At 40.0% G+C, this 9035-nt stretch overlaps 1 pseudogene; it reads left to right on the top strand.

Annotated features, from left to right (window-relative positions):
- The first annotated feature begins 7056 nt into the window (after positions 1–7056).
- Positions 7057–8678, top strand: LOC124962838 (uncharacterized protein C2orf78-like; annotated as a pseudogene).
- The last annotated feature ends 357 nt before the right edge of the window (positions 8679–9035 follow it).

A 9035-nucleotide genomic window follows, 5' to 3' on the forward strand; every position in this document is an offset into this window, starting at 1 on the left:
TTATCAGGTTGTGGGACTGAACCTGTTAGGGAAACTCTCAATTCAGCTACATGTAGAAGAGGAAAGAACAGTGTTTCTCATCAGAGGACGAGACCAAGGACTGAATTCCAGATCAAACTGTAAATAATTATGACAGCAATAGTTCTTAACTTTTACTTTTCTGTTTCTAATTTTAAAAGTACCTTACATGCACTGTTAGTAATCCTCACAACAATATTTATTTGCAAACTATAATTAGGCACATTCAAACTTGACAGTAAATTATAAAATACTCTTGGAACATAGGAAAACATATCTGAGAGGTATCTGATGGCGAGAAGTCATAAATGGTCCATCTGTTTATAAACATGACAAGATACAAAATGTGACATAAATTTCTCCAAAACTAGAATAGCTATGTCGGTCTTCCACTTTAAGTCTTCAAAAAGACACAAGTAGGGCAAGTATAGCTCCAAGGAGACAATCCAGACCTAGACAGAATAGAGTTTCCAGAAAGTATGGGAAGTGTCAAAGAGTAGGCCATTGAAGAGGAATGATTCCAATAAGAGGTAAAAGAATGTCTTCACAAATCTGTAGTGCACAGGAATGGAAGATAGAGACAGGAGTAAGGAATATTACCAGCAACAGTAAGTCTTGGCACTAAAAATGTGACAGTATCTGGTAGGGCCTAGGTATCATATAGAGACTTGAGGGTTTCCAGTCTTTAATAAAACCAAAAAGAGAATATGGAAAGAACATGGAAGGATGTCAGGGATAGATGGTATGGGTATGTCACAGCAAGATGAGTCCCAGTTATTCTGACCAGTACTAATTGCTGGGATTGGGTTGTACCTGGGACAATACCTTCAAAATAAAATCTGAGGGTTTAGGTCAGGGGAGGACTTGATGCTAAGTTCCACAGTGTTGGACGAAAGCTCTTTAGGTACCTCCTTCCACATTTGTTTTAGAGGCTAAGTTGATGTTGAGACTTCAAGCTAGAATTGAGTGGATGGAATTATGAAGAATAAATAGTTATCAAGCCTGGGGACCAGGAGAGGCAAACAGATTTGCCTAATTATAACTGGATATTGAACCTGAATATTTTAGTATGTAAATACTATGTTTCTATCAAAAATTATCTTACTACATACTATGAATTTTGATCTGGTTGTCCCTAAAGGCCCACGTGGTAAAGGCTTCCCTCTAGCTTGGATCTATTGGGAATTGGTGGAACCTTTAAGAGGTGGGGCCTAAACCTTTAAGAGGTGGAGCACAGTGTTGTATGTGTATAATCCCAGTTATTTGGGAGGCTGAGGCAGAATGATCTCAAGTTTGAGGCAAACCTGAGCACCTCGGTGAGACCCAGTCACAAATTAAAATTTTACAGGAGAGGCTGATGATAGCTCAGAGTTCTGTTGGGTTCACTAAGTAGTAATGGAATAAGAGGGTGGGGGGCCTAGAAGGAGATCTTCTGGTCAGTGAGATCTTACTTGGAGGGAAGAATTGAGCACAAAACCTCCTCCTGTCCTCTTTCTTCTCTCTCTATTTCTCATCCAAGTCATGAGGTAAGCAGCTTGTTCCACCATGCACTTTGTCCACGATGTTCTACCTTGCCACAGCCCAACAGCACCAGGGCCAAGTGACTATGGCCTAAAATCTCTAAAATAAACATTTTCTCTTTATCAGGTGATTATCTCAAGTGTTAGTTACAGTAACAGAAACCCAACTAATATACCACATTCCTCACAATCTAACACCTACCACCTTAACCTGTAGTAGCTATGGATTTACTTCATTGCTATGAGAACAAAGGGAATGATATCACTTGCCAATGTGCTTCTCGTTAGGCCCACAGTACATACCCGTATTATAGAAGTAAGTTATCTGATATATGAAAGGGACATAAAGAGGGAAGAAAAGGCTTGATAAAGTTTACATAGTCTAAGCTATGTATTTACATTGCTAATCCTTCCACGATTTCTTCTCAGGAAAGCATTATCCCACACAGAACTACCAAAAATATCATGTAACACAATATGCACTGGAAGACATGGGAGAAATAGACCTATAAATGAAATATTTATCTTCATATATGAACTTTATATATGATCCATTTATCCTATATATGAACTTGTCTTCCTGGAGGCCTTGACATGTTCAATCACAAACTATGTACTCACTGAACCTAGGAAGTCCTTAGACAGATCAATCCAGGCATCATTAAAATATTACCACCAATGAAAATAATTAAATCTATAGATTTACCCCCCAAACCACCTCAGTCCACATATATATATATGAAAATTTTATATAAATATTTTATATATTATATATAAACTAGCAAATATGTCCTGATTTGCTTTCCTGCATTTACAATTGAATTTATTGAAACAGATACTCTCCACAGGATCAAAAGCAAAAGCAATCTAGATCAATTTGGGATGAACACAAATACACCTGATCCTTGGGTGTACGGTATAACTTACCACACAATGCTTTTTCCACATGCATTCTTGAATTTTCTCTATAAAGACATTATGTCAAGTTAATGATGCTTCAACATAAAGAATCATCAATAGAAAAACATGTCATACATCTAACCATATTAGATTCCTCTAAAATATGATGAAGTGAGTTAAAATTCCAGAGCCTTTAAGAACTGTCCACAGTTCACAAACACACTAATACAGAACAAAATTGAGATGATATGACATAATACAAAATAAGAAAATTATGTGTAAGATTTATATCTTCATTGTACAGAATCCGTGGCAGTTTCAGTTTCTGAACTTTCTAGCTATAAATATATATATATACACACACACACACACATACACATACATATATATATGTATATATTGACCTGGGCCCAGTGTCACACGCCTGAATCCCAGCAACTCAGGAAGCTGAGGTAGGATGACCACAAGTTCAAGAGCAACCTCAGCACATAGGAAGACCCTAAGCAAATCAGTGAGAACCTGCTTCAAAATAAAATATAAAAGTATAAAACAGCTCGGAAATGACACAATGGTAAAGTTTCCCTGGATTTAATTCCCAAGATCCTCACACAAAAAATAAAATTGTCTAAAATCAAAGTGTGTTGACTTGTTTCTAACAAAAAAATAAATAAATAAAATATTAAAAATTCAGGGGAGATCCAAGATGGTGGACTAGAGGGAGGCTGCGTTCTTTGTCGCTCCATAACTCCGCTTTCAAGCAGAGGATATCTGTTTCTTGGTGAGGAAGTTTTGCTGCTTATCAATCCCCTGCTGTTTATCCCATTTGTTTGCTGTGATCACCTGCAGTCTGCCAGCATATCGATGCCTTTTTTGAGTGCAGATTGCTTACTGTCAGGCACCTATCATCCGCCACTTGCCTGCCTCTCACCTGTCCATCACCTGCCTTACACCTATCCATCACCAAACGCACGAGGTTCACCTCCCGATGGTCCGACAACAGTCAGCAAACTGATCGCCGACCACCAGTGGAGCACCACCTGCCTGCTGTTGCCTCGAAGTTCACTGTTACAGTACCTGCAGGTTTGATTACATGTGGCTACTGCCATTTTGAGACAACAGTCAGGCCCCGTAGGACCCCTGGCCGGACTGACCGAGCCCCGTCTCCAGGATCGCTCAGCCCAACCATCACTCCCTGCCTCTGGGGCCCTCACATCGACTGACTGCTCACTGCTGCCAGGACCCCCAGTCCAACTGACTGCACCCTATCACCAGGACCCCAGACTGACTGATTGCACCCAGCCTCCAGGATCACACAACCACACCAAACACACCCGAACTCCAGGACCCCTGCCTGACCAACCGCATCCCGTCTCCAGGACCTCCAGCCGACCACATCCACACCCTGAGCTGTAGCTCCGCATTTGCCATCACAATTTGAAGCCAGAGCAGCCAACTTGGATAATCTTGGAAACTATAACTCTGATCTTTAGGTGGGGCAAATCCCATCCTGACATCCCATCAATGTCAGGTACCTCTCCTGCATCAGGCTGCTGAAGACTGGGAGGTTTCATTACTATGTGACTGTTATACTGCAAATTTTTTTTCTCCTTATTGAAAAATTTTAAGTTTTTATTTCTTTACTTTTCTTGCTCTCTTTTCCTTTTGTTTACCTGTTCCCTCAGAGTCTCTTTCTCCCTTTTTTGCATGCTAACAACCAATTTCTTTTGATTACACTCTCACCCTTTTATTATCTAGAACTTCTGTATATTCTTTCTTATCCCATTGACAGCCACATTCTACATCCCTCTGCATCCTCTTTGTCCTCCATTAGAAACTGCAGACCTTATTGCAAATCTGTTTGTTTTACTGAAGATAATATTTGAACTCATTCTGTTAATTATGACAATTTTGTTATTGTCCTCATAGGGGCTATTTGATCTAGGATTGCATAGTGTCTGAATTGGGCACTGCTAATATTGATCTCCCCGTAAAGAAAAGGTTTGGAAACCTATAGGTCCACTATAAGATCATTTCAACAAAGAGATATTGATTCTAAAAAAAAAAAAAAAAAAACAAACAAAAAAAAAAAACAGAAATCCTTGAAATGAAGGAAAAAATAAACCAAATAAAAAACTCAATGGAAAGCATCACCAAAAGACTAGAACACTTGGAAGACAAACCTCAGACAATGAAGACAAAATATTTATCTTGCAAATAAAGTTGCCCAAACAGAGAAGATGGTAAGAAATCAAGAACAGAATCTCCAAGAACTATGAGACATCATCAAAAGACCAAATTTAAGAATTTTTTGGATTGAGGAAGGACAGAGATAAAAACCAAAGGAATGAAAAACCTATTCAATGAAATAATATCAGGAAATTTCCCAAGCCTGAAGAATGAAATGAAAAATCAGATACAAGAGGCATACAGAACACCAAATGCAAAAAATCACAACGGGTTCACACCAAGGCACATTATAATGAAAATGCCTAACATTCAAAATAAAGAGATTTTGAAGGCTGCGAGAGAAAAGCATCAGATTACGTGTAGGGGGAGATCAATACAGATAGCAGCTGACTTCTCAACCCAGACTCTAAAAGCTAGAAGGGCCTGGAACAACATATTTCAAGCTCTGAAAGAACATGGTTGCCAACCAAGAATCCTATACCTGCAAAATTAACCTTCAGATTTGAAGATGAAATAAAATCCTTCCATGGTAAACAAAAGTTAAAAGAATTTACAAATAGAAAGCCTGCGCTACAGAATGTTCTCAACAAAATATTCCATGAGCAGGAAATGAAGAACAACAACGTAGGTCAGCAAAGGGAGGAACTACCTTAGAGAAAAACCACTCAAAGGAGAAACCAAGCCAACTTAAAAACCAAAAATAAGCCAGATGACTGGGAATACAAATCATATCCCAATAATAACCCTGAATGTTAATGGCCTAAACACATCAATCAAAAGACACAGACAGCCAGAATGGATTTAAAAGAAAGATCCAACAATAGGCTGCCTACAAGAGACTCATCTCATATAAAAGACATCCGCAGACTAAAGGTGAAAGGATGGGAAAAAACCTGCCGCACACATGGACTAGGTAAAAAAGCGGGGGTTTCCATCCTTATATCAGACAAAGTGGACTTCAAGACAAAGTTAGAGAGGATAAAGAAGGACATTTCATACTGCTTAAGGGAACCATAAATCAGAAAGACATAATGATAGTAAATATTTATGCCCCAAACAATGGTGTATCCCTGTACATCAAACAAATCCTTCTCAATTTCAGGAATCACATAGACCACAACACAATAATTCTGGGTGACATTAATGCACTGCTGTCACTACTAGATAGATCCACCAAACAAAAACAATGAAATAAACCACAGAACTCAATAACACAATCAATAACCTAGACTTAATAGACATATATAGAATATTCCATCCATCAACAAGCGAATTCACTTTCTTCTCAGCAGCACATGGAACCTTCTCGAAAATAGACCATATGTTATGCCACAAAGCAGCCCTTAGGAAATGCAAAAAAAATAGAGATACTGCCTTGTGTTCTATCAGATCACAATGGACTGAAAGTAGAAATCAATGACAAAATAAAAAACAAATTACTCCAACACCTGGAGACTAAATAATATGCTATTGAATGAAACATGGATAACAGAAAACATCAGGGAGGAGATAAAAAAAATTCTTAGAGATCAATGAGAATGACCATACAACATATCAAAATCTCTGGGACACTGTGAAAGTAGTACTAAGAGGAAAATTCCTTGCATGGAGCACAATTCAGAAAAGAATGAAAAGTCAACAACTAAATGACCTAACATTACAGCTCAAAGCCCTAGAAAAAGAAGAACAAAATAACAGCAAAAGTAGTAGAAGACAGGAAATGATTAAAATCAGAGCTGAAATCAATGAAATTGAAACAAAAGAAACAATTCAAAAAATTGACAAAACAAAAAGTTGGTTCTTTGAGAAAGTAAAGAAAATAGACAAACCCTTAGTCACACTAACAAAGAGAAGGAGAGAGAAAACTCAAATTCCTAAAATTTGTGATGAAAAAGGAAATATCACGACAGACACCACTGGGATACAGATCATAATGAGAAGCTACTTCGAAAATCTGTATTCTAACAGAATAGCAACTACCCAAGACATTGACAAATTTCTAGAGACATATGCTCCTCCCTAACTGAATCAGGAGGACATACACAATTTAAACAGATCAATATCAAGCAATGAAATAGAAGAAGCCATTGAAAACCTACCATCCAAGAAAAGTCCAGGACCAGACGGATTCTCAGCCGAGTTCTACAAGAACTTCAAAGAACTCATTCCAATACTTCTCAAGGTATTCCAGGAATAAAAGGAGGATACTCGACCGAACTCATTCTATGAAGCTAATATCACCCTCATACCCAAACAAGGAAAAGACACATCAAGGAAAGAAAATTTTAGACCAATATCCTTGATGAATATAGATGCAAAGATCCTTAACAAAATATTGGAAAACCATATTCAAAAACATATTTAGAAAATCGTGCAGCACGATCAAGTGGGGTTCATCCCTGGAATGCTTTCAAACCCTCTGGATGCCAACATGTTTGCAGTAGAAAACCAGGATCCTCTACTACTCCCTTTAGAAATCTCTGATAGCCATGAGCTCCTGGCCTCCATTGGTCCTCTTGAGCAAGAGGAGATGCCTCATTCTGAACATATCAATCTGGGAAAGTGTTGCCTGAGTCTTGAGGATCAAGGCACACTTGATAATGGGATTGAATGTAGCAGTGATTTTGCAGACCTCACTGCACTGGTGAGGGATATTCACCTTTCCGAAGTTTTCAATTTCTTCTAAGATCTTGACCAACCTGGAAGTACTCAAATCATAAAAGCCAATGACACCAGAGACATCATGGTGAATCAGGAGCAGGTAAACTCAAGTGGCACAAAGGGTCCTGCTGACACAGTTAGGAAGAACAAACAAAGCCTCGGAGCCTCCTGATGGGACTCCTAAGGCCAAAATGCAGCCAAAGTACCCACAGTGCCCATTAGAGGGAGAAGTTGCTTGCAGGGATGCAGACAGTCTCAGGGCTCCTGTGAACACAGCCAAGCATTCTAACACCAAAACTCAAAATGCCACACCCAGCAGGAACAGCAAAGCTAAGGGTCATGGGCAGGAAAAGACCAAAAGGAGCAGAGAAAACAACTCCAGGAAAGCAGAACAGTAAGCAGGCAGGCAACAAGGTTGAGGCAGAAGAGAAGTCAATGGTTCCTAAGATGAAGCGCAAGAGAAATCAACCTGAGTTTAGCCAGGAGACCTTTAAAAAGCCTCAAAGTTATCTAGGCATGCACATGCTGGATTTGGTGCAGGGTTTTCATGCACGGGAGAAGAAGAATGATAAGAATCCTGGGCTCTCTTCCTCCCAGGCCCTGGGAAACTCAAGCAGTAACAAAGATCCCCATCCTTGTCCAGCTAGGAAACCCTGGTTCCAGGTTAAAGGTCCTGAGAAAACTCAAGTCAGCGCCCAGAAGCCAGATATCAGTGCTGACAAAGAGTGTCCATCTCCATCCCAGCATGAACTTCCATCTCCTGGGAAGGTTAAATTGGTGCCTTTGCCTTTTCTGTCCCCAGAGAAACCTCAACCTCGACCTGTATATCGCAGGCCACAGTCTCTGGCCTCACGTAGACCCACTGTGGCTTACCCTGCCCAGCCTGCTTCTACCAGCTCAGCTCAACCCAGGGCAGTCAACCAATCCCGACCAGCTCCTGCCAACACATCTTTCATGCGTCCTGCCAAGCCAGCTCAGTCAGCTGTATCCCACTCAATCCATTCAGGCTTCACCACTTCTACTCAGCCTAGTGTCCCTCAGTCTGCTGCCTCTAGGCCTGCAGCCTACACAACATCATCTTGCACTTCTGTCCAGCGGGGCCCTGTTTCCACCCTTGTGAACAAGCTCCAGTCCCAACCGCCCAAGCCTCAAAACCGATATCTGCTCCAAGACTTTGCCTTACAACCAATTCCATGGAGGAAACCCAATGTTCCTGATCCAGTAATGTCAACTCCCATCACGGAAGAGCAGAGGCCAGAGCGGGAAGCCATGAAGAAGAAGGCTCAACAAGAGCGTGAGAATGCTGCCAAATATCCTTTGGGGAGAGTGCAGTTTTTCATTGAGAGGGAAAGAGAGATGGAAATTGCTAACTACTATGGCTATACAATATAAGAGCTGCTAAGGCTGATGGTGCCATGTGGCTGCCAGTTAGTTGCCACATGTATATGAATTGATACAAATTTATTTATTCTCATATGATTTCAAATATTATTAAAATTAAATGTAGAAATGTAATATAGTTGATTAATTGGTAAGTAATACAGAGGCCTTTTGTACCACTAGGGTAGCACATAGTGTTCCACCTATATACATAGATAGGTACTTATTCATGCATTCTGATAGTTTGAGAATACAATAAAATTGAATATCACTCACCATGTACATGCGCAGATGCATGGTTGTTCGCTGCTCTCAGTTTCCGTTGCAGTTCTCTGGCTTCTTTTCTCACGCATGCGTGCAGCGCCTTTG

Source organism: Sciurus carolinensis, chromosome 13 (assembly GCF_902686445.1).
Source record: "Sciurus carolinensis chromosome 13, mSciCar1.2, whole genome shotgun sequence".
Taxonomy (NCBI): domain Eukaryota; kingdom Metazoa; phylum Chordata; class Mammalia; order Rodentia; family Sciuridae; genus Sciurus; species Sciurus carolinensis.